This window comes from Lynx canadensis, chromosome A2 (assembly GCF_007474595.2).
Source record: "Lynx canadensis isolate LIC74 chromosome A2, mLynCan4.pri.v2, whole genome shotgun sequence".
In the NCBI taxonomy this organism is placed as follows: domain Eukaryota; kingdom Metazoa; phylum Chordata; class Mammalia; order Carnivora; family Felidae; genus Lynx; species Lynx canadensis.
This window is the reverse complement of record NC_044304.2, coordinates 101,847,142-101,872,812: the sequence shown is the minus strand read 5'-3', so window position 1 is coordinate 101,872,812 and position 25,671 is coordinate 101,847,142. Positions and strand designations below refer to the sequence as shown.

Genomic DNA, 25,671 nt, shown 5'->3' with positions numbered 1-25,671 from the left:
AAAAAAAAAGAATACATATTGTCCTGGTTATCCCTTAATAAAAATCTGATATGAGCTCTAAGGGATATGAAGAAAACCACACCCTGGTAAGAGAATCCTGTGCCAAGTTACCAGTTGCCAGAGAAAGTAGCAAGGATGAAGATGTGGCAAAGAAATAATAGTTCCTGCCAAGCAGTTACTAAGCAAAGAAATCTTAGGATTTCAACTTATTATGTTACTTATAATAATTCAATGACATGGTAAGTGTTTTCCAATTCAAAAACAATTGAAGCTAATGACAAAGCAAAATATACCATCTGAGCGTGACAACCAACTTAACTAGGAGGGGAAGTCCTCTTCTATTTGGAGGAATTGTAATTTTCTCATATAAATAGTTACTATCTATTCTGATGAAGAATTCAATTTCAAGCACAAGAGGAATAAAACATCAATCTTTGTAATGGATTTCAATCTGGAATGGAAGACAAAAACGGGTGCATATATTAAAATATGTTAATTTTAGTGCTCACATAATATCATATTTTAATGTACTTGGACAAACTAGAAGCAACCAATATTAACAGAAAATAACAAATATGGTTAGTCTATGTGTCCAGTTCTTAATTTACAAGCAACAATTATTATACTTCTTTTTTTTTTTTAAATATGGAACGCTTCATGAATTTGCGTGTCATCCTTGCGCAGGGGCCATGCTAATCTTCTCTGTATCGTTCCAATTCTAGTACATGTGCTGCCGAAGCGAGCACCAATTGTTATACTTCTTGTCATGCATTTATAATGAAATAGCAGCAAAATAAATTAATCTAAAAAACAGTAAGGAGAGGTTACTGTCATTGAATATATCACCACTACAAAACCTAAAAGAAATAAATGGGAAACAACAAGAAATCAGTTGTATATATTTATTCTATTACTAGCACAAAAGAGTTCAACTGAACATATGGACAAGTTGCCAGAGCCCTGGGAAAATGTATTCTATTTAACCTGTCAATAGCAAACTCCATCAGCATAATATAACCAATATTCAGGTTTCCAAGTGGGTTGAATGACTTTGATAACTCCATTCACAAAGAATGGTCAATATAAAATATGATGTTCTTAATAGAAAAGGGCATAATACTGATAATTAAATAAACTTTTAATAATGAAAATGTCATAGATATGGAAGTGCTACGAATCATTCATACTTGACTTGAAATAAAAAGTGAGAAGTGGTAGACTCATTTATAGACTTCCCTTTGCCAGTTTTGGAAGCCTTTTATCAATTTGATGTGAGTTGTAACCACAGTAATTTCATTCTGTCATTTAATGCTACATAAATTGAATAAATGATAGAGGTATGAGCACATGATGAGCTAACATGTATGGAACTAACCTTTAAGAGTACACTTTTTATTAACTGAGTATCCTTTCCAGAGATGCCATGGGTATTATTTAGTAAGAGTTCATTGAAAGACTGTATTTTATATCCATTTGTTAATTCATTCAACCAACCAATATTAACTACTTGTTTACTAAACGTCAGGCAACACAGTTAGATTTTATGTATGAAAAAAAACCGTGTGATAATTATTTCTTTAGATAGTTCAGTCATTTGAAGTGGGTATTGAATTGTAATTATGAGTATTTGGGGGAAGAATATGTATCTGGTCGTTATTCTTAATAATTTTGGAAAAGATTGTTTTAAAAATATAATTGTCTGAATACTGACATAGCAACATGATTCATGTCATTTATTATTCATTTATGCTTGATAGTGCTTAACATTTCTTAACAATTTATTTTGTAAAGAAAGGACATGTATTACAATAGAGAAGTTCTAAATATGAACACAATCCTCTTCATGAAGTTGCTTTTAAATCATTTGTCAACAAAAATGTTTTAAATAAATCTAAAAGAGAAACTTTATAGTTTCTGTTTCCAGAGCTACGAAGTATTATACAAGTTGCTATAACTTGGGAGAAGAAACCTTTTGGGTTGATTTATATCACCATACTTCTCCTGAAGGAAAAGGGGGTAATCCTACCCTGCTGTCTACTATCTGTATGACTTTTAGTTAGTTTCTTAATGTCTCAGTTTCCTAAATTAAAGTAAGATCCTTCCTTCACAGAAAATTGTAGGACTAAAGTGAAAATGGCTGATCCATAGATGGTATTCTATATAGGGTCATCTTTTTTCCTTCACATTTTTACCACTGGCCCAATTTGTAATGCCTTGAAAACACTTACTCATCCCCTAGAGATGGGTAACAAAGGGGAAAAAATGTCTTCTGTAGTCTAGATGTGGCCATCTTGGAATCACTACATTCTCTACTGATAGTAAATGGAGGACAATGTAAGGCTCAAACAGAAGCTGTAGGGAGAAGCCACTGGAGTAGAAATCTGATGGCTTTAAATGCTGCATTGAACTGTTGGTGGGAATGCAAATTGGTGCAGCCGCTCTGGAAAGCAGTGTGGAGGTTCCTCAGAAAATTAAAAATAGACCTACCCTATGACCCAGCAATAGCACTGCTAGGAATTTATCCAAGGGATACAGGAGTACTGAGGCATAGGGGCACTTGTACCCCAATGTTCATAGCAGCACTCTCAAAATAGCCAAATTATGGAAAGAGCCTAAATGTCCATCAACTGATGAATGGATAAAGAAATTGTGGTTTATATACACAATGGAATACTACGTGGCAATGAGAAAAAATGAAATATGGCCTTTTGTAGCAACGTGGATGGAACTGGAGAGTGTGATGCTAAGTGAAATAAGCCATACAGAGAAAGACAGATACCATATGGTTTCACTCTTATGTGGATCCTGAGAAACTTAACAGGAACCCATGGGGGAGGGGAAGGAAAAAAAAAAAAAGAGGTTAGAGTGGGAGAGAGCCAAAGCATAAGAGACTGTTAAAAACTGAGAACAAACTGAGGGTTGATGGGGGGTGGGAGGGAGGGGAGGGTGGGTGATGGGTATTGAGGAGGGCACCTTTTGGGATGAGCACTGGGTGTTGTATGGAAACCAATTTGTCAATAAATTTCATATATATAAAAAAAAATAAATGCTGCATTGAAATAGCTTCAAGTGCTTAGTAGGTTTCTACCCCTTTCCTACCAGCTATATTTCAGAGAATGGAAACTTATTAACTTCCTGACATTTGCCTTCTTGCAAGTCTGTCTACATTTTCCTTCAACCCAACTAGAAATAGAAATAAGTGGTTCTTCTCAAATTAAAGGACAGTCCATCCACTTAGGCTCCTACTGCTGTTTCCTTCTGTGTTTTTCTTCCTTTACTAGATTTGACTCAACACTGTTAAAACATTCTGAATTCTATACCATCTCCCATCTCCCAAGTAAAACATTCATTGACTCCTCTGTTTCCCACTCCAACTACTGTCCAATATTTTCATTTCAGATTCATATTCCAACTTCCTGAAAAAGCTCCTTGAATACACAGCCAGTCACCATTTCTTCACTTCCCAATCACTCCTAAACCTACCTCACTCACTAAGGCTTCTTTCTCCCCACTAGTGTACCAGAATTGTGTTAGGGAAGATCACCAATAACTTTTTTTTTCTGCTAAACTTAATAAAGGTTTCTCTGTCCTCATCCTTTCTATCAGCACTGATAAAACATAACTGAACTCTCACTTTTTTAAATAGTCTTCTTCTTTGGCATCTGTAACACCAAAATGCCTTAGTGTTTTTTCATCTCTGATTTACATCTCCTCAACCTTATCTTTAAATGTTGGAATTTGTACACAACTCTGCAACTCCTTCCCACCTTCATACCTTCTCCCTAAATAATACCAATCATCCCATAGCTTTCAATACCACACCTTTGCTAACGACCTCTTAACTTCACCTCAAATATCCATTCTGACCTACAAAATCATATAGCCAACCACTTTTTTGTGCACTATCTCTGCTTCATCTTCCTTGGTCTTGATAGAATGTCCTTGCTTTTCAGTTGGCCCTTTCCCTAAGGCATGGATTATAGTTCCCTTTCCCCTCTAATGTTTCATACAATCATATCTTTATCATTATAAGTAACATTTTATCATATCATAAATAAACTAGGATGCATTTCTCTATGTTCAAATCTGAGGGTATATCTGACCACTCCATGGTCAGCCTGAGCTCCTGTGGCTCAGCCTTAGCCAGAGCCCTAGGATCTTATTTGTTCCAACAATTGGCTTTTCTGGAACTTCCTAAGTGCAGCCTCTTATATATAGCAGGCAACCCTTGAGGTGAACACTAAATAGGTGAGTATTAAGATTGTACCTAGTTAAGAACATGGTTGCTTAATGAGTGGGAATAAGAAAACACACATACTTGGAGAAGATCCCAAGATCTACTACACACTCTAAAGGTACTAAAATACCCAGAAAAAAAAAAAACTGAGTTAATCTCATGTCTGCTTGATGTACATTTTAATACTGTTCCTTTTTTCCTATTTCTACCCAAACTAGCTGCATAAGACTTCTAATAAAGAGACATGAGGATATCAAACTTTCTCAGATAGTACCCTAAGCTTTTGAAATGAAGTCATGTTTTTAAAGTGGAAGTTAATTCCAAGTTAGCTTATGCTTTTTATCCCTAGAGTAGGATAAGTAAGTGTGCAATTGATTTTAATTTAATATTCATGGTGTATTACAGCTGCCAGAGAATGTAAGAATTTTTTAAAAGAAAGCAAGCACAATCTGAACTAAACTTACTCTTAGAATTATTGCCAGAGTCGCAAGAACACTCTTGAATACTAAAGAGCATGTATATAGGAAATAACTGCATAAACACATTTTTAAAAGGCAGTGCCTACACCAAACATTCAAAGTAGCTATGTGCTATAGAGAACTCAAAGAGGCTTTTGTCCATGTCATGATCACTTGGTATAAAAATAATGCTACAGTGTCTCCTGATACAAATTACCACCTGAAACATTTTCATGCAGACCTGGCCTGACTCTTATTATACAGTTCCCAGTTCAAATGTCACTTCCTCAGAGATGACTTCCTTGACCATTTATAATTAGGCATATATCCCCTTCCTCCCACATCACTATATGCAACTACCCTGTTTATTCGTGTGGGGTTTTTTTCTTCCTCCACCATAGGAACACATTCAAATATAAACTATGCAAAAATATGGACATTGTCTACTTTGATCACTAGAGCATGACAGCCATTCCCTAAATATACGTATAATACATACCTATCTAACACTGAACTATTTAACTTTTTCTAAAAGTCAGTGACCTCATCTAGAGAGGGAGTCTAAATTATACTCTACAAGATTATTGGGAGTTGAAATGGAAATAAAATGTGTGTAAGTATTTTATACATAGAAAAAATCTTAACATGTAAATTCAAACTGGAAATACATATGATCCTATAGTTGTATATAAAAAATAAAACTTTAACAGTTTATACTTTTACTAAGTATTTCCTAGAACCAGTATGAAACTGTCTTATTAATATATATGAGTTCTTGGCTCACAAGAAACAATATAAATGCTATATTATATGGGCCATTATTAAAAAGGCTGGGTTATATAAGTCGTATATATGGCTTATTTTCCTTTACCACCTATAAATTTCAAGTGTTTTTTTTTTCCCCTTTTACTTCTCCCATAAGCCTTGTCTCATGTTCCAAATTCTCCTCCTCCACTCCTTTCTACTAATCTGCTCACTTGGATACTGCTGTTTAATAAATACTGAACTAGGGCTGTTTCTGGCTATTGCAAATCCTACTGGCTCATTTCTAGCAAGGGTTTTGACACTTAAAATATCACTCTTTCTGCAATAGGGTCTAATACTTTTACATTAATTTCCAAAAGGGCTAGTACACTGATACCAACTCTATCTCATTTTATTTTTAACCAGAGAGAAAACAAGAATGCAAATCACAGTTTCCCTTTGATCTTCACATCCACAGCAAGTTTTTTTTTTACCCAATAATAAAATAAATTAGTTGAGGTCACTGAAAAGCAAGAAAGAAGTATATAAGAAACACAGAGGAATAAGTTTATAATGACATCATTTGCCTTCATAAATGAGTTTTAGTGCAAAGATCCCAACCATGTTTTGCAAATGTTTTACTACTCCATTGGATTTTAGAGATTGAAAGGATTCAATAGGATATATAAAGACTAAGAAAATGTTAGGTCATACTTAAATGGCTTAGCTGGATAAACAATTCACAGTTGAGGGAGTTTGTCAGGTATACCAAGGATGATCTCTCAGCAGTCTCTCAGATCAGAACACATCCACGGATGTCACCTTCCTTGAAAGGCTTGCATGACCTAAGCAAGAGGAGGCATTTTTCCCTCTTTTCCTTGGTTCCTATGAGCACACACATCTTTCACCTTCCTAAGAACATTTCTTAAATATTTCCTACCCCTACTAAACTGAGAACTCCTGAAAGGTAGAAAGCCTTTAGATTTTTAAGTTGAATAATTATTCAGCGACCCAAGTCTTCATAATTTATAACCATTGCATTATGCTGTTATATAGAACATTCCTGGGAACCTATGCAGATATAGGGGTCATTTTCCCTCACCACTTCATGTACCCCCAGACTATTTTATTTTCTGGGGACGTATATTTGTTTGTTGACATTTTTCCTCTTCTATCCTCTGTTGTCAATTTATACATACCTGTCATAAAACTTATTACTTTTACGTCTACTTTAATATACACATCAAACCTGCATATGTACACCATGGATTAAAATAAGTCTGTGTAGTCACTTCTGAAGCATCTGCCTACCTATGACTTGGGGAAGGATTGTGTCACATCTATCTGGGTTCCTCTGTGGCCTTTTTTACTTGTCATTTTTCACATGTCTCAGATTGAACTCATTCAACATTTCACTGGCTACTTATATTATGTTTAGATTTATTTCATATGTGAGATAGCTGAGTCACAGAAAAGGTTAAGCAATTTGCTTAGGCACACACAGCTACTAAGGCAAAGCAGAGACGAGCCTCAGTTCTGCCTGATGACCAACATAGTATCCTCTTCATTGCTGCTTAATGAATGTCATTGCTCTGCCTTACTATTTATCAGACATTTGACCTGAACATGTTTTTTTTTAAAAGCTGTTTGTGGTTTTTTAAAATACTTTATATTGGAACTTCTGGACACATGCACATGGATAATATGCTTGTCCTGACATAAAACTAGAAGGTACAATTCCCCAAGCTGTGAAAAGAAGTACATACACCCACATTCATACATCCAAAGAATAGTGAATACCAAGCAAGGCAACTGTTAAAGTACCTTAAAGATCATTTTAAATACTTCAAGAATTTAGGCCTTGAAACCAAATACTAAAACTTGAAATAAGAGCCTACCAAAGACCATCATCTATTAGATGTCACTAACTATGAATGTATTTATTCAACAAATAACAGGGTATAACAGTAAAAACCAGAGCTGAGTCCGTGTACTCATAAGCTACATATGTGTTTTATGTTTTAGCTGCAATGGGTCTCATTCTGGTCTTTGAATAAGCCAAGGCTTTTCCCACCATTAAATCCTCATGCATCCTTTTGCCCCTCACTTGGAACATTCTGTCATACCATCATCAGCTCAAGTCACAACCACAAAACCCATTTTACCTGGCTAGCTCTTATTTATTTCTCAATTCTAAACTTAAATATCACTTTTTCTCTCAAAGAATATATTTTTCTTCTCATCAAAATTACATGATGTAATAATGTACATAAGGTTTGCATGTTTATTTAAAACCTGTCTCTCCAATGAGATGTAAATCCTAAAATGTAAGAGTCTTAACCTGTTTTGTTCACCAGCTGGCACACAGCACCTAGCACAGTGCCTGACACAAATGCCCACATGGTTTTGTTGTTTCTTTTCTTATTAAATGCTGGACCAGCACTCTCAAGATTTCTGGTTCCCTTTATACCCAAGAGCAACCACAGAGGAACAAAAGAGATGAAACACCAAATAAACCAACTTGTGAGAAACTCATGGGTTGATGGGACAGTTTTGTACTGGTATGATTTGGACTCAGGGCAGGAGGAAAGCCAGGAAAATTGTAGGAGTTTAAATCAAAAGGCACTGTTAGAGGTCTGATTTTTCTTATTCCTGCAATTTCCTTTCAACCAACAGTACTTGTTTCCTAATATTCAGAGACTCAGATCCTTTTGCGCAAGCATTTTCACCGCTAAATCAGAACTGTCCAAATGTCTTTTGCCTTTGATATATAAAGATATATTTCTCAGAAGCAAAGGAAAATGGACAAACAGTATTTACCAATATATACTGGAGCATACTTTCTGTACAAAGTGTTACATCATCTTTATCTAATTCAATCCTCTGTCTCAATTTACCCCTTTAGAGAAGAGCAAGAATAATCACCATTTTAGAGAAGAGGAAACTGAAGTTTATAAATAGTTATCTATATCACATTGTTACAATGATATAAACAGAATATAATCCTATTTATATATAATTCCAAGGCACATGCCTTTTCTAATATACCAAAATTTTGATAAGATACTCAAAGTCAGAGGCACCTGGGTGGCTCAGTTGGTTAAGAGTCCAACTATTGGTTTTGGCTCAGGTCATGATTTCACAGTTCGTGGGTTTGAGCCCCACATTGGGCTCTGTGCTGACAGTGCAGAGCCTGCTTGGGATTTTCTCTCTCCCTCTCTATCTGCCCCTCTCCTGCTCATGCTCTGCCTCTCTCTCTCAAAATAAGTGAATAAACTTAAAAAAAAAAAAAAGGTACTCACAGTCATAATATAGTACAAACACCACAGATTATGTAGTGTTCTAAAAGTCAAGTATTATAAGCAAATATCCCATAAGCCAATAAAATTTTTGTCATAGATTGATTTCTGTTTTTATATCTGACACTGCCCATAAAAATTCTATCATCAATAGACATTACTGGCCATATTTTCTAAGCAATAGAGTGCAGGTGATACACTCAGATAGTCATATAATTTAGACCTAAAAACCCACTCTGGCTTGAATTACATTGGTAAAGTAATTATTAACCTATATCCAGGAAACAGTGATCTCTTTTGGTCACACTGTGTTTTTGAATAGGATTCTAGCTCTTTGCTGTTTTTTTTTTTTTTTAATTTAATATCACCTAGCAAAAGCATGCCATAGGCACTACTTAAGACATTGCCAGAAACTATTCCTACCATTTGCCTTATGTTTCTAAACAAACAACAAAATAATGTTACCCAAAGAAGAGAAACTCTTAGTTTACCATGGTTAATTTATGTTTATATATTTTTACTCTATTGAATAGAATTAAATATTAAAGAAAATGATCAAATATGGGTGAACTTAAAAAAAAGTTGTAGGGTTAGTACTTAGTGATCTATTAAGTAACAACATTTGCAAACTTGGAATTTTTGGAAAACTTTTATATTAGTGATAATGCTGATTTAATATTATAAGAACTGCACATATCCATTTGCTCAAAGTTCAGGCACCTTTTTCTTTTTCTTTTCCCGTCTTCCATTCTCTCAGAATGTATTGTATTGAAACCATGGTGATTTGATTTGGTCATTAACAAATGAGCAATTGTCCATGCTGTCGCCCTGTCATTTCAGATTTGGCTAACAAATTAAATTTTCATTTCAGACTGAAAATGAAAAGGGGAAGTTGGTGTTCCCTATTACACCATCTTAAGGTATTTAGCCACTTAGTCAATTTTAGAGGAAAAATCCATTTGTAATTTTAAAGGCTACCATTCAGTACTATTCACTGCTATCATTCTAAGTGGTAAGTTGCTTGATCCTGACCCAAAATCCTCAATTAATTTCAATAGTAATTCTGAGTATGTATTTAATACAAGGATCAAGGGGGAAGGATTCCATTCTCATTTTACAGCATCTTCTTCTTTCCCAGGAATCATTGCCCTAAGAGACAACTGCCTAGATAGACTGAAACAATTGTTGTGAAGGGTTGCTTTGCATCAACTTCATTTTTAACTACTAATCAGAGAAAGCTAATTAGATGTGCTATTTTCTTATTCCTCAATTTTTCAAAGTAGAGACTTAAAAAGAATTCTTCCTCACTTGTTCCAATTATCAAGTCTGGTTTTAGTACATATATAAAATTTGGGTGTTGATTTTCCTGACATCACAAACTAAAATTTTCAGGTAAAAAAAAAACTATTAGAAACTTAGTTATTTGTAATAAAATTATTACAAAAATTAGCTCTACTTGGCTAGATTGCTTTAGAACTAAAGCTTTGAAACCTGTCACAGGTCTTAAAAATAAAATTGCTTGAGTAGCTGAGGAGAACTGTATTAAAATGCAAATTTCCAGCTGTTAATATTTCTTCAAAAACCAATAATCCCTCAAGGCTACCAATATGTCATAATACTTAATGGAAAAATATCCCTTAGGCAGAATGGCCTTTCTAAGTTGACTTTTGATTAAACTTAAAATATTATATGGCAAAAAAAATTAAAATAAAAAAGGAACATAAATATAGAACTCAACTGAAATGTCATACAGTATAAATTGAAGGGAGGGGGAGACCCATCTTGTGTCACTAATTTGTGAGTAAGACACTCTGCTTGAAGAGTAACCAACCCATAATTGTTAACATAACATATATACATCCTTCCAAACAGGCCAATAATGATTTCTTCATGTGGGTTTTTGTATACACAAGGATGTTCCATTTTGGAACTGGCAAGAATTATTTTTGGCAACATAAACCCTTTGGACAAAATGACAAAAACTAGACATAAGAATTAAATGACTATATGTATTTTTTAGTTAAGATTTCTACAGGTATTAGAATACAAAAATACAGAGTTCATGAATAGTTTATCTACTGCTGTAAAACTATATGGTATTTGCAAGAAATAATACCCAATTTAAAATTTTTGAGAGTTCAGAGTTGAAAAAACTGTGCATTGCACTTCTATATATCTCCCACCTAGATTCTATAAATAATATTTTTATACTTGCTTTGTTACATATCTAGGCATTGGTAAATTACAATGAGAGTTTCTTATTCCAAACTGGTTCTGAATTGGAAAGGGTCGAGCTAATTCACTAGTTAATTAACTGGGTGGTTACAAATGCAAAGACTCTCCTCGATATACAATTTCCTAAAATTTACATTTTAAGTATTTATATTAGGACAATGTTTACATAAGGTTAAGGTCATTCAGTCAAATCTAAGATTTAAATGTGTCTTTGAGTCTACTTAAAATAGTCACCCAAATAATGCAACTAAATGGATCACATACTTTAAAACATCTTTGAATTTCTCCTACTCTAGACTAGATCAAGAATTTTCTTTGTTTAGTTGTTTAATGTCTTTAATTGAGAAACTACTTAATCCCATTTACTGATCTTCAATCCAACAAAGTTAAGAATCTACAAAATTTGTCCTGCCATCCAAAGTGCTTTCTGTCATATCAACTGCAACAATTATTTTGCTCTGGGGTATTATCCCCCTACCAACTACTGGCAACAAGGGGAACTAGTTATAAATAGAACATGTGTGCTTGTTTGTGTACATTGATCCATGAAAACCCACATACCCATTCTGTGCTAGACAGACTTACAGGTGCAGCTGGATATAAGTGACCCCAATTACAAATAAATGACAAATTAGTATGTAAAAAGTAATGTTTTAGATCTGAAATATTATGATTATAGAAAGCACAAATGATGTTTACAGTTAAAAAAAAATTCAAGGGGGTGTCTAGGTAGCTCAGTCAGTTAAGCATCCATCTTCGGCTCAGGTCATGATCTCATAGTTTGTGAGTTTGAGCCCCGCATGGGCCTCTGTGCTGACAGCTCAGAGCCTGGAGCCTGCTTCGGATTCTGTGTTTTGCTCTCTGCTCTTCCCCCACTTACTCACGTACACATGTGCTCTCTCTTGCTAAAAAATAAATTGAAAAAATTAAAAAAAATTCCATCCATAAAGGAACTAAGACTTTTTATTTAATTTATTTAATATTAAATTTGGTCAAATGAACAAGAGTTTTTATGTTACTTTAAATTTACTTAATTTTGATTAGAATGATCTTTAGGACATGCCTCTTCTATTACTTCCCCCAACTATTTTTATTAACAAAGAGTTGTATATGCCTTTCATAGTAAGAAAATTAATGACAAATGAAATGAGACTAATAAATCAGAAATCATAGGACTCTTTATATTTATATATGTAATAAATTTAGACATAGATTTTAAAAATAAATTGATACTTGGAAGAATCTTAGTTTATCAAGATTATAGGAAATCAACAGTAAATAGCGGTGCGTGGATGGCTCAGTCGGTTGAGTATCTGACTCTTCATTTCGGCTCAGGTCATGATCTCATGGTCCATGAAATCGAGCCTCACATGGGGCTCTGCACTGACAGTACGGAGCCTGCTTAGGATTCTCTGTCTCCCTATCTCTGTGTCCCTTCCCCTTCCTCACTCACATGCATGCTCCCTCTCTCTCAAAACTAAATAAACTTTTAAAAAAAAGAAACAGTAAATAAAATTTACTTTATAATAATTCTCAAATTCCCAAGACTAAAAACTTATAAATATGACAGCTGTTTACAGAGTTCATTCATATACATTTTTTATTTGTTCTTTAACCTATAAAATAAATAAAGCAAGTAGTTATTTGCCCATTTTACAGGGGAGTAAGCTGAGATTCAAAATGATCAAGTGATGTGACAAGTTGTCACAATAGCTTGCTAATTCAGACAACACTCAATGTTAGGCCTCATTCCAACAACCTTGAGAATATACCTTATAAAAGCTTCAATATATTTTGTCACCTCTGCATCATTGCTTTTGCTACTCTTTTTTTTCCTGGTTTAAAATTGTACAAAGCACTGTTATTTAGAAACATCACTGTACTAACCGTAAGATCTGACTGCTAAGGGTAGAGTACTCATGGCGACTACGTGCCAAGAAATGGGTTAATACTACCTCCATTTCGGTAATGATAAAGTTCATTAACAAGAACATGTCAAATTTTAGAATAAAGCAGCGCAGAAAGGTTTTGTAATTTACTCAGAATCCCGTAGGTAATAGCAGGTAAAGTTTGAGTTAATGCTCAACGCTTACTATATCTGAAGTTCTCTTTTTCTATGCCAGAAAGTCCTATGAGAATTACTTGTGTGTCAGTTTTAGGTGTCAACTTGGTTAGGTTCCAGTCATCAGTTATTCAACCAAATACTAATCCAGGTGTTGTTCAGAAGGTATTTTACAGATGTGATTAAAGTCTATAATTAGTCTACTTTAAGTAAGGGAGATTATCCCTGATAATTTGTGTGAGCCTGATTCACTAAGTTGAAATGCACTAAGAGCAGAACTGAGGCTTTCCTGAAGAAGTAGGAATTCTGTGCATTGAGAACAGTGTTAGCCTGTGCCTGAATGTTCTAGTCTGCCCTTTTGACAGCCAGTCCTGTGGATTTTGGACTTGTCTAGCCAACATTCAAATGTTAAGGAAATTCTTTGTCATAAATATGTTAGTGTACATCTCCTGCTGATTCTGTTTCTCTGCTTGGACTCTGACTGATAAGTATTCAAAAACTTAAATTTTCTGGACCTTAAATTCATAAAGTTAATTTATGTACTAGGACAATTTTCTTTCTAGAACTTATTTCTTGTCAGATGAGTGTTCATCTATTCCCCAGTAACTGGTCACCTCTCTGCAGTTTGCTAATCATCCAATAAATATAAACATTGCATATTTACAGGATGTTTAGTGGTCTCCTGAATGTTTTGGAATATATTGAGGATTTTCTCTGCTTCTTACCCCCAAAAAGAAATAGGAAAAGTAGAAGAGTGTGGTATCACCCAGGCCAAGGAAGTCAAGAATTTCAGAAAGAAAACAGTAAAAAGTATCAAATACAGTCAGGGTATTCAGCTCATTTATGATCACAGAGTGAATTCATGATTCCTAAATTCTCCTGGCTTTGTCATTCAATTACTAATCCTTCCATTTAATTATCCTTAATTGTATCATGACACACAAATCAGAAATTGACAAATGCCCAATGAAGGCAAGCACAGTTGTAGTTTTTCAAAGAGTAGCTAGAATGCCATCCTCCACCCAAAAAGCATGGACTTCTGATATCTCAGAATAAAACCAAGGCTAAAGATTTAGAAATAAGGAATGAAAAAATACTGAAAATAAAATGTATTTCCCATTTTTCTTTAGAAGTCATGTAGCTAACTCATATGTATAAAGTTCATATCCTAATTCTTTCTGTGTGACAAAGCTGCTCATTTATTTGAAAGTTATATTCATATTTCGGGTTCTGTTTTTACTGAGTAGAGAGTTGTCCCCATGTATCATGATGTTTCATCTCCAAATAAAGACTTAGAAAATAAGGATTCATCTCATCAATTGTTACAAATGTCTAAATATCCAGGAATATTTTCCTGATTTTAAAGTGACAAAATAGGCCCATAATGTTCCGATCAACTGCACTGTAATATATGCACAGCACTTGACAAGATTCTTCATTAGGTGCAGCCTATCATAGTAAATAAATACAACATATAATCTTCACACAATTTTCTAATGCCAGAAATATAGCAAATCTCCCCCAAACAGACCTCTAAAATTATAATGCAATCCATTATGAAAGCCTCCAAATCCTAAAGTTGCTTTCAAGCATAGTTTTGTGCTGCCAGCTGAGTTGCTGATTTTTTAGCTCTCTCATAAAATATTTCTTTTTTCTTGTTTCTGATCCTCTACCTTGCTGGGCAGCCTCATGCCTGGCAGGATTCTTTAGTCCCAAACTAATTGGCAAAAATCCTCCTGGGAAGATGGATTTCCAGCATTTTTACATCTCAGACTGTCTGTGATCTTGCCTATATAAGGGCTATTGGACATAAGCAACTCAATGTTCAGTTTGTCAAATGGCATAATTAATGTGAAACTAGATTTTATTGTTATATTTTTCGTAGGGCCCCCCTGGTGCTTGCATATTAGCATCAGAGTGAACTTCATTATTTTTCTGAGTTTATTATTATTATGTTCAGAACACTTAATCTATTTTATACATTCAAAGTAGAATACCATTCTTTTATTTTCCAAATTGTTCTTGCAGAGATTATGTACTCTCAAAGTCATATTGAATCCTAGAGCAAGGAATAAAGTTTGTTTTTTTTCCTAATTAATTCAATTTGCTTATGCATATTTGCTCTGTCTATATATTTTTTCCTTCTTTTCATTCCATGCTTAGTGACACCTCTCTAAAAAGAAATTAGCCCAAAGAAAAGGAAAATAAACACATGTATGTCAAAAATAAGTGTGCTTTGATACTTAGATGTAGATGAACCCTCTTCCTTCTCACCTTGTATCACTGGGTGGCATGTAAATCACACAAAACAACTTGAAGTTTTGTGGTATTGAAAGGTTCTCGAGTGTAAAGTGTAATTACAGGATAATGATAATGCTCTTCTGTCTCACATCAGTCTGACCTGAAACCCAGACTGACTGAGGGCCTTGACCTTATGATCCCAATTGTTTTTAATGTCCTCTCGGTTCTTATTTATGGTCCTCTTTTTAGTTTTCTCATTTTTAAAAATATTCTGCTCATAAAGTATTTCAAAGTGACATTTTATGTAATTGTAAATTTGTGTCTGATATAAATAGGATCTGTAGCTAAGTTCATTACACCAAGTACTCAACAGGTCAATCAATGCTGCTAGATATGGTAAGGTGCCCAAAGTGACATGTCTTCCAAAACAAAACAAAGGTCTGTTTCCATAAAATTTATTTATAGGATATTACTACCAGAACTAAAATCCTTGAAAACAACTCACTTCCTATTTTATAATAAATAAACTGCAGTTTATTAATGAAGGTTCTTAAGAATCAATTTGTTAAGGAACTGTCATAGAAGCTTAAACTCCAAAAATCTTACTTTATACAATGTACTCTCTTTGAAAATGATTTAGGGTTAATAGGACAGAAGTAAAAATAAAAACATTTAAAATTAAGTTGGGTGGCCGACTGGGTGGCTCAGTCAGTTAAGTGTCCGACTTCAGTTCTGGTCATGATCTCGCGGTTCCTGAGTTTGAGCCCCGCATTGGGCTCTGTGCTGATAGCTCAGAGCCTGGAGCCTGCTTCAGATTCTGTGTCTCCCTCTTTCTCTGCCCCTCCCCCACTTGTGCTCTGTCTCTCTCTGTCTCTCAAAAATGAATGTAAAAAAATTTTTTAATTAAGTTGGTATTAATTTATGTTAACATAGCACAGTTCAAATCTTCCAAATCATACCATAGAGTCAATAAATTCTGGATTTTAGATAGAATGCCTCCAAATGATTTGATTTTATTTTGTTTTAATTCAGAAAACTATGTTTAAAATTTACATACTGATAGAAACTATAGGAATAAATAGGGTTTCAAAATTATTTTCATTTACATATGTATGTATAATAAATGTGTACTTCTAAATATGTATATTTGGCTAACTTAACAAAATTATGATATTCCTACAAAATAATCCACACAATTTTATGACAACATCACGATCTCAAGAATCATTTAACTTTGGCTATCTAAGTAGAAGCTATGAGAAAGAGGAAGCAAAATTTCTGTTGTCAAAAACAGCAATTTGCGTTAGAAGAGCCCACTGTTTAGAGCCCACTGTTTGTTGTACTTTAGGTATATCTGGGAAAGGATGGTACATAATAGATATTGCCTAAATATTATTTTATTCAAAGTACTCTATCACAAAAAAATGAGTAGATCATTTCCTAATAAGATTTTACTGGTGAGACTGCAAAGCAAACATTATCAATCATTTACCCCCAGGGTTAGGTCATTAAAAAAAACAAAATCCTTGAGCTATTGTTGCTTGAGATAACACTGCTTGAAATTAAGATAGCTAGGTGTTTCATTTTTGTCATTTTCAGGAGGCAATGTTATTTGAACAAAAAAAAAAACATTTTTTAAAGCTGTTTTCATGCAGCAAAGAACTACTATAATTTTTAAACTGCCATTCACTAATCTTCTGTGGGTATAATATCTTATATCCAATACCAAAGGCTGGCTGCCCAAGAAAAACAAAAATCAGCACTGTTCTGTATGGACATCGTGGTTGATTTATTACTTTATGAGGTTTAATCAAAGCTACCCCCCCCAATAGCTTAATTTTTAAAACCAATTGCTTCTCCATAATTGTTTGTTCTATAATACAATTAATCAGGAGTTGCAGCTTATCTATTTCTCAGTGAAGAAAGAGAATTTTAGTAAGAAAACAGGAGTTCAGTAGTTTTATGTAGTTACATAACAAACACTGCTGGCAAGAAAATTCACAACTAAAGTTCATGTTGCTAATTTCTCAAGGTGTTGAGTCTGCTGCACAAAGGAAGTAAACAAAAATGGCAATTATTTATGTTGATCAGTTCTATTCAAACTGTTCCTTAGAATCTTGGTTTTAATTGAATTAGATATGTGATTACTACATAGTCAAGATGATATTGGTGAGAGAGGGATGTACAGTGAATAGACTAAAGTAGATTAAAACTCAGAAGTGGTCTCAGGGTTGAAGAAATAAGGAATCCTTTATTTCCAAAGGACTTAAGTCTCTAACTTAGAGAACTTGCCCCAGTACTTAGGTTAGTCATGTCCCTGGTGATCTAACTTCACATATGCTCAATACCTATACATATGCACTGTACTAAATGAATAATTCTGAAATGCAACCTGGAAGTGGCAAAAAGAAAGAGATCACCAAACAGTATTAAACAGAAGAAACTCCAGAACAACACAGTCCTTACTGAAGTAAGCCAATTCCTGGACCTTGAACAATATTGCTGGTCACTGGCCCAGATGTTGCATAACTTTTATTCCCATAAGTGATCTTTTGACCATTTTCAGTATTTTTGATGAGACCTATACACTTCCACTCACAAATCATGTGACAGCTAAGTTTAAAAGCTAGCATTTCTTAGCACCATAGCAATACTCTATCTGAAAATAAGAAGCTCTTGAGTAGTTAGTTATTAAATGTTGAAGGTGGCCAGGCTGTTGAAAGTCAAGGATTCAGTGGTTATCTCTTCTTTTTCTTGTTCCAGTGGCTACAAGCAGGATTTTAAAGGTGTGGCAATCAACAGTATCATGGATGCGCAGCATCATCTAATCTACCTGATCTATCTTCTTCTCAATCATCCAGAACAACAACAGGCTAACCAAAAAAAAAAAAAAAAAAAAAAAGACAAAAGATAAAGATAAAAAGACAATTTATCACAATATTAGCCAACAACAACAACAAAAATTCACACAGCCATTTGGGAATATGAAGAGATGAGATTTTAGGGAGGAAAAGCTTCAGGATTAACATAAAGACAAACCAGTTGGTGACCCAGGTAAGAGGAACATAATAAAAATTATCAAGATGATGCTGAATTCCCAAAGAATTTCATGGAATCAGGAGCATAGTGATTATTTTTAATCTCTCAGAATATATACTATTTATGTATTAGTTTGGATTTCATCTGCAATGCAACATTAGCAATAGGGTGTATCTGAGCTAAGAATTACCCTAATTTCGTTTAGCTCAAGTGAGTGCACTTGAAATTACACAGGTTTAGGGGGTGAACAGAATGAGTTTGAATACAAGCTCTTCTTCTAAACATATTATTTTCCCTCTCTAGGCTATTTTTTAATCTATAAAATGAGTATTAATGTTCACTTTTTAGAGCTGTTTATGGGGATTAAAAGAAATAATTTTTGTAAAATATTGAGTAGTTGCTTAATAATATGCATTAAGCCTCCACAATTTAAAATGAATATTAATGAAATAGTACAACAGACAGCAATATTTGAACTTGCACCCCAATTTTCTCTAGGAAACATGGTTTTAAATAAAAAAAGAGTTACCATAAGAAAAACCATGATGACTGTTCATTCTTAAACATGGGAGCCAGTATCCATAAGGTGAGCCTACTCTTAATTTTATTAAGGCACTCCCCAGGACTAACCGCTGCAACTTTGTGCACATTCTAAAATTTTTGATGAGACAGTTTAGCTACAAAATGCATAATGCAAAAAAAAAATTCTCAAATAAAATTCTAACTTTACACCTCAAGGACCTAGAAAGAGAAAAACAAACTAAACAGAAGGTTCGCAGAAGGAAGAATGTAGTAACAATTAGAGCAGAAATAAATCAAATAGTGACCAGAGAAACAATAAAAAGATCAACATAACTATGAGGTGGTCATTTGAAAAGATAAACAAAATTGACAAATCTTTAAGTAGACTAGCCAAGAGAAAATGAGAGGACTCAAAATTATAAAAGAAAGAGGAGACATTATAACCAATAATGCAAATATACAAAAGATCATAATAATACACCAATAAATTAGATAGCCTAGAAATATGGATAAATTCCTAGAAATATACAATCTACCAAGGCGGAATCATTGGAAAGTAGAAAACCTGGACATGTCATTAAGGAGAAAGGAGATTAAATCAGTCATCAAAAACCTCCTACCAAGAAAAGCCTAGGACCAAATAGTTTCACTGGTGAATTCTAAATATTTAAAGGTGAATTAACACCAATTCTTCTAAGTTATTTCAGAAAATATAAGAATAGGGAACACTTCCAAATTTATTCCTCTGGGCGATCATTATCCTGATACCAAAATCAGATAAGATCACTACAAGAAATGAAAATTACAGGTTGATATTCATGTAAAAGAATGAAACCTGACTCCTGTCTTGCATTACTCACAAAAAATAACTCAAAATTAATTTGACTTAGCTATAAGACCTAAAACTGTAAAACTCTTAGAAGAAAACATAGGCAGAACGCTCTTTAACATTAGTCTTGATTTCTTTGTATATGACACCCAAAGCACAAGCAATAAAAGCTAAAATCAACAAGTAAGGCTATATCAAACTGAAAAGCTTTATCAAAGAGAAAAAAAATTAAAAGGCAACCCACATAATGAGAGAAAATATTAGAAAACTGTTCAATTGATAAGGAGTTAATATCTAAAATACATAAGGTAGTCATGCAAAGCAAGAGCAAAAACAAACAAATAACCTGATTAAAAAATTGGCAAAGGATCTGAATAGACATTTTTTCAAAGAAGATATACAAATGGCCAACAGGTACAGGAAGAGGTGCTCAACATCATTAATCATCAGGAAAATGCAAATCAAAACTACAAGATATCACCTCGCACCTTTTAGAATGGCTGTGATAAAAAAGGCGGGAAATAATAAGGGTTGGTGAGGATGCAGAGAAAAGGAAATCCTTGTGTACTGTTGGTGGGAGTGTAAACTGGCACAGCCACTGAAGAAAACAGTATGACAGTTCCTCAAAAAGTTAAAAATACAACTACCATATGATTCAGCAGTCCTACTTCTGAGTATAGACCCAAAAGACATAAAATCATCACAAAGAGATATCTGCACCTCCAAGTTCATTGCAGCACTAGTCACAATAGCCACAGAAACAGTGTCCATCAATGGATAAATAGATAAAGACAATGTGCTATATACAATGAAATATTATTCAGCCATAAAAAAATCCTGCCATTTGTGACAGTATGGATGAACGTTAAGGGCATTTTAATAAGTGAAATAAGTCAGAAAGAGAAAGACAAATATTATATGATCACACTTAAATGTGGAATCTAAAGAAGCTGAACTCATATAAACAGAGTGTAGATTGATGGTTCCCAGGGGCTGGGAGTGAGGTAATTGGGGAGGTATGGGTCAGAGGATATGAACTCTCAATTATACGACAAATCAGTTCTGGGGATCTAATATACAGAACAGTGACTATAATTGCAATATTTTATAATATACTTGAAATCCGCTAAGAGACTACACCTCAAGTGTGCTCAACACACACACACACACACACACACACACACACACACACACACAGTACAACTGTGAGGTGATGATAGATGTAACTAATTTTACTATGGTAATCATTTCACTATATATGTATATCAAGTCATTATATTATTTATCTTAAATTTACACAATGTTATATGTCAGTTATACTTCAATAATACTGGAGGAAAAATGCAAATGCCCTTTAATTAAATTAACTCCATGGCCCAATGTATAATTGAATGAAAATTAACTCTCCATTTGTTACAGACTCACTTCATTTACCATCAAGATTTGGTCAGCCATTTCTGCTCCATAGGCATTGGCCACTTGATTAATGGTAGATCCTGGCCATCACCTTCCTGTCCTCATTGCTGTCACCCCAACTGGTTAGGCCTCTCCACAAGGTGCAGAAATTAATGCACATCCTATATAAGATTTTTCACTAAGTTCTTAGAAAAAAAGTAGCTTATGTTCAGCTTTGTCCTAAAGGATTCATTATACTACTATCACAGTCAATTTTTAATCATGAAATACTGACTTAAAAATAGGAAACACCTAATGTGTTCCTTTGTTTTCATATCCTTTCCTTTAAAGTATATTTTGATTTTTTTATTTGGATTATTATAAAGGTACCTATAATAAAACTGTTTCAATTTTTTGCATTGTTTATTTTTTCTTTTACCCTTTTACTTTTTCCTACTTCTTTAACACTACTACATGTATGGTTTCAGAAATATTTGACAATACTGAGAACACGCACAAAGCATTAAAAGGTCTAAAAGAAGCTACACAATGAATAGATGTGCAGTGAAATTTACAAAAATGTGCACTGACATTTTAGGATAAGGCCAAATTGTATTTTTTGAAGTACAATAACTAAGGAATATTAAATAATCTGAATGTCGTTCTGCCTGCCTCACACATGAACTTCCTTCTCATTATCTCAAGTGAATTGTTTTGTGAACTTTTGTCAGGCTCACTCAAGCTCTGCTAATATTTTACTGATGTTTTGATTCAATGTAGTAGATATTTGATCTTTTCTCACATTTTCAAACATCCATTTAAGCATCATGGGATTTGTTTCCATTACCTTTCCCAGAATGTGCCTGAGTTTGGGTAGTAAAAAGCAGGTAGTTGTTCACTTTTGATCATACCATTAATGTAGAGGGGAAAAAAAAAGGTACAGATGATTTTAATTGTGGCTAATACCAATGTATATAGGCCTAATTTTATAAAATAGTTTAATAACTGTCAAAAACAAATAAAGATGGTCTTCTGTGAATTTTCTCCAAATGAAACACCAGTTCTGTGTGGTCTGACCCTCTTTGCCTTATCCAACAAATTTCATGGCAAACCCCTTATTCTTTGTATTCATTCTTTGAAGATGCAGTGTCTTCCCACCCTTGGGCACATTTTTACTTCTGATGGAATGTGGCTTCTGGACATGTTTCCTTCTGGTAGAATGTGGCCCTTGGACATGTCTTTCTTTCTGTTGGAATGTGGCTTCTACTCGCTCCACTACTAATTCCTTCTTTTTCAAAGTTCAAACCAAACATTACTTCCTCACTGTCATCTTCCTATGGTTGTATATAGTTATGTTCTCCAGAGAATCAGAATCAAAAAGATACGTACATATAAATAGAGATTATTTTAAGAAATTGTCTCACACAATGGTGGTAGCTGACAAGTCCAAAATTTCTCAAGACAAGCTGGAAATCTAACAAAGAGTTGATGTTATCTTGAGTTCACAGGCAGTGTGGAGACAGAGTTCATTCTTCCTTGGGAAGCTTAGGTTTTGTTTTGTTTTGTTTCTTGGAGGACCTTCAACTGATTGGGTGGGGCCTACCCATATATAATGAAGGCTATCTCTTTTAATCAGAGTCTACTGATTTAAATGTTAATCTCATGTAAAGAATACCTTTACAGCAACACCTAGACTAGTGTTTGGCCAAATATTGGGTACTATGGCCTAGTCAAGTCAACATATAAGATTAGCCATAACAGATTGACAATTCTCCAATCAGGATTTGGCCAAGATTCTCTGTTAAAGGCTTTTATTACTACCATTATTTTTCTTTGTAACACCTATAATTGTACTTCAATGACCTTCTTTGTAACTACTTATGTAATATATTTTTCCATATTTGGAATGCTATGCCCATTAAACCAAAAGTTCTACTTACCAGTTGTGTCATGTTTATGGATGAATCCCAAATAAACATTCAGTCATTTACTCAGTAAGGTTCATAGAGTCCCCTCTTAGTAACAGGCACTGGTAATTTAACAATAAAAAAGACATACTCCCTACCCTCTTACAATGTAGTAAGAAAGATAGATGAATAAATAGGCAGCTTTAACACAGTATGAAAAGTACATGATTGGGTTCTGTAAGAACAAAGAAGGACACTGAACCTAATCTGGAGGTTGAGGGAAGGTTCTCTGAGAAAGTGGCATCTAAATTGAGACCTCAAGGAATAGTAGGATTTAAGCAGGCACAGTTACATGTAGAGAAGGGGAGAAACAACTCACAGATTAAAAAACATTTGGAATATTCAAGAAATTTTAGAATTCCGTGTGGCAGAAGAATATGTTAGGGGCACAGAGAGTGGCAAGTGAGGAAGTTAAAGTGAAAAGCTGGGACCAGGTTAAAAATCACAGCTGCTAACTTTTACTTTGACTCAAAACATCATTATTCCATTTCAAGGCTAAGACTAAAATAATTAAGAGAATAGAACTAGCAGGTGGTCCGATTAGTTTTTGAACCCAAATCAGCCTGATTTCAGAGCCCATGTCCTTTCCATCTTAATGCAATGTCTCACCAATGCCCATCTTGGGAAGGATCAGTTAGCTAGTCTTCCTATTCTAATCCTTTACCTGGTCCCACATACACATGGCTTCAGAGTAGGATATGATTTCAAACGAGATGAAATGTTACTCTCTTCCAGGACTCAGAATATTTTAATATCCTTGTTTCTACAACATCTGAGGAAATAACTAAATTAAAAAAGTGATGTCAATAACCTCAGTTACAAAATTTACAGTAGATAAACTAAAACATGAAACCCTAATGAACTAACTCTGCTCTTGGACTGTGAATATTGATACTGTCCTTCCTCCTCACTAGTAGAGTTCCAATATTTTTTATATTCTTGGATTCAATTCCTCCATGTACAATCCCTCTGATGATTCTACTAGGTAGTGTTCACACAAATGATTGGTAGAGTTATTTTTGATTCATTAGAACTGCCAAGTATTTGTCTATATTAACACATTCCATGATTTTCCTACATTAATTTTCTCAGAGTCCACACTTTTATTCAGTATGTTTAATGAATATTTTTGTTCATGATTGTGAAGACTGCACCCAGTTGTGAGTATTGTACCCAAGAAATACTTCCAACATAAATAATCCCTAAAATTAAGTTAGCATATTTCTTATGTAGGATATTATACAAGTGCTTATGTAAATGCATGATTTTAATTTTTAAATTTTTTTTTCAACGTTTATTTATTTTTGGGACAGAGAGAGACAGAGCATGAATGGGGGAGGGCCAGAGAGAGAGGGAGACACAGAATCGGAAACAGGCTCCAGGCTCTGAGCCATCAGCCCAGAGCCCGACGCGGGGCTCGAACTCACGGACCGCGAGATCGTGACCTGGCTGAAGTCGGACGCTTAACCGACTGCGCCACCCAGGCGCCCCCATGCATGATTTTAATTTTTAACATTATTCTTATTTAAAATATTTTTAAAAACTTAAGTTTTTCCAAAGAGTCATTTAGTCAGTCAAAGTAAGTATCCTCCCATAATTAGCACTGGGCTACATAGTAAAGCCAAAAATGAAAAAAGACACAGTTGAATCCTAGGGAAATCTATTGTACTAAACACATTAATTTATCTCTATCTTCTCCCACACTCTTACTCTGTTGGTGGGAATGCAAACTGGTGTAGCAACTCTGGAAAACTGTATGGAGTTTCCTCAAAAGTTAAAAATATAACTATCCTATGACCTACTACTACTAGGTATTTACCCAAAGGATACAAAAATACTGATTCAAAGGAACACATGAACCTTATGTATACAGCAGCAATACCAACAATAGCCATATTATGGAAAGAGCCCAAATGTCCATCAATTAATGATGGGTAAAGATGTGGTGTATATATCTATGTATATATGTGTATGTGTGTGTGTGTGTGTGTATGTATATATGTATGTATATATATATATATATATATATATATATATATATATATGCATGCAATGGAATATTACTTAGCCATCAAAAAGAATGAAAACATGCCATTTGCAATGACGTGAATGGAGCTAGAGTGTATTATGCTGAGTGAGGTAAGTCAATCAGAGAAAGACAAACACCATATAATTTCACTCATATGTGAAATTTAAGAAACAAAACAGATGAACGTAGGTGAAAGAAGGAAAAAGAGAAGGAAGCAAACCATAAGAGACTCCTAATTATAGAGAATAAACTGAGGGTTGTTGGATGGGGAGGTGGGCAAGGGATGGGCTAAATAAATAATGGGGATTAAGGAGGGTACTTGTGTTGAGCACTGGGTGTTATATGTAAGTGATGAATCACTAAATTCTACTCCTGAAACCAGTATTAGACTATATGTTAACTAACTAGAATTAAATAAAAATTTCAAAAAGATAAAAGAAAATTAATGCACAATAATATAAAATAAAGTTAAAACACCTAAGCATTATCATAGCAAAACTGCTAAAAAACAAAGATATAGAGAAAACATAAGATAATCAGAGGAAAAGAAGACAAAATGTTTCAAAGAAATAAAAAATATAATAAAAACAATTTCCTAACGGAAACAACAGAAG

General features: G+C 34.1%; 1 non-coding gene across 1 annotated transcript; it reads right to left on the bottom strand.

Moving 5' to 3' along the window:
* Positions 1-639: 639 nt before the first annotated feature.
* Positions 640-746, bottom strand: LOC115509571. The gene has a single exon (XR_003967435.1). It is a non-coding gene; the product is annotated as a U6 spliceosomal RNA (small nuclear RNA).
* Between the last annotated feature and the right edge of the window lie 24,925 nt (positions 747-25,671).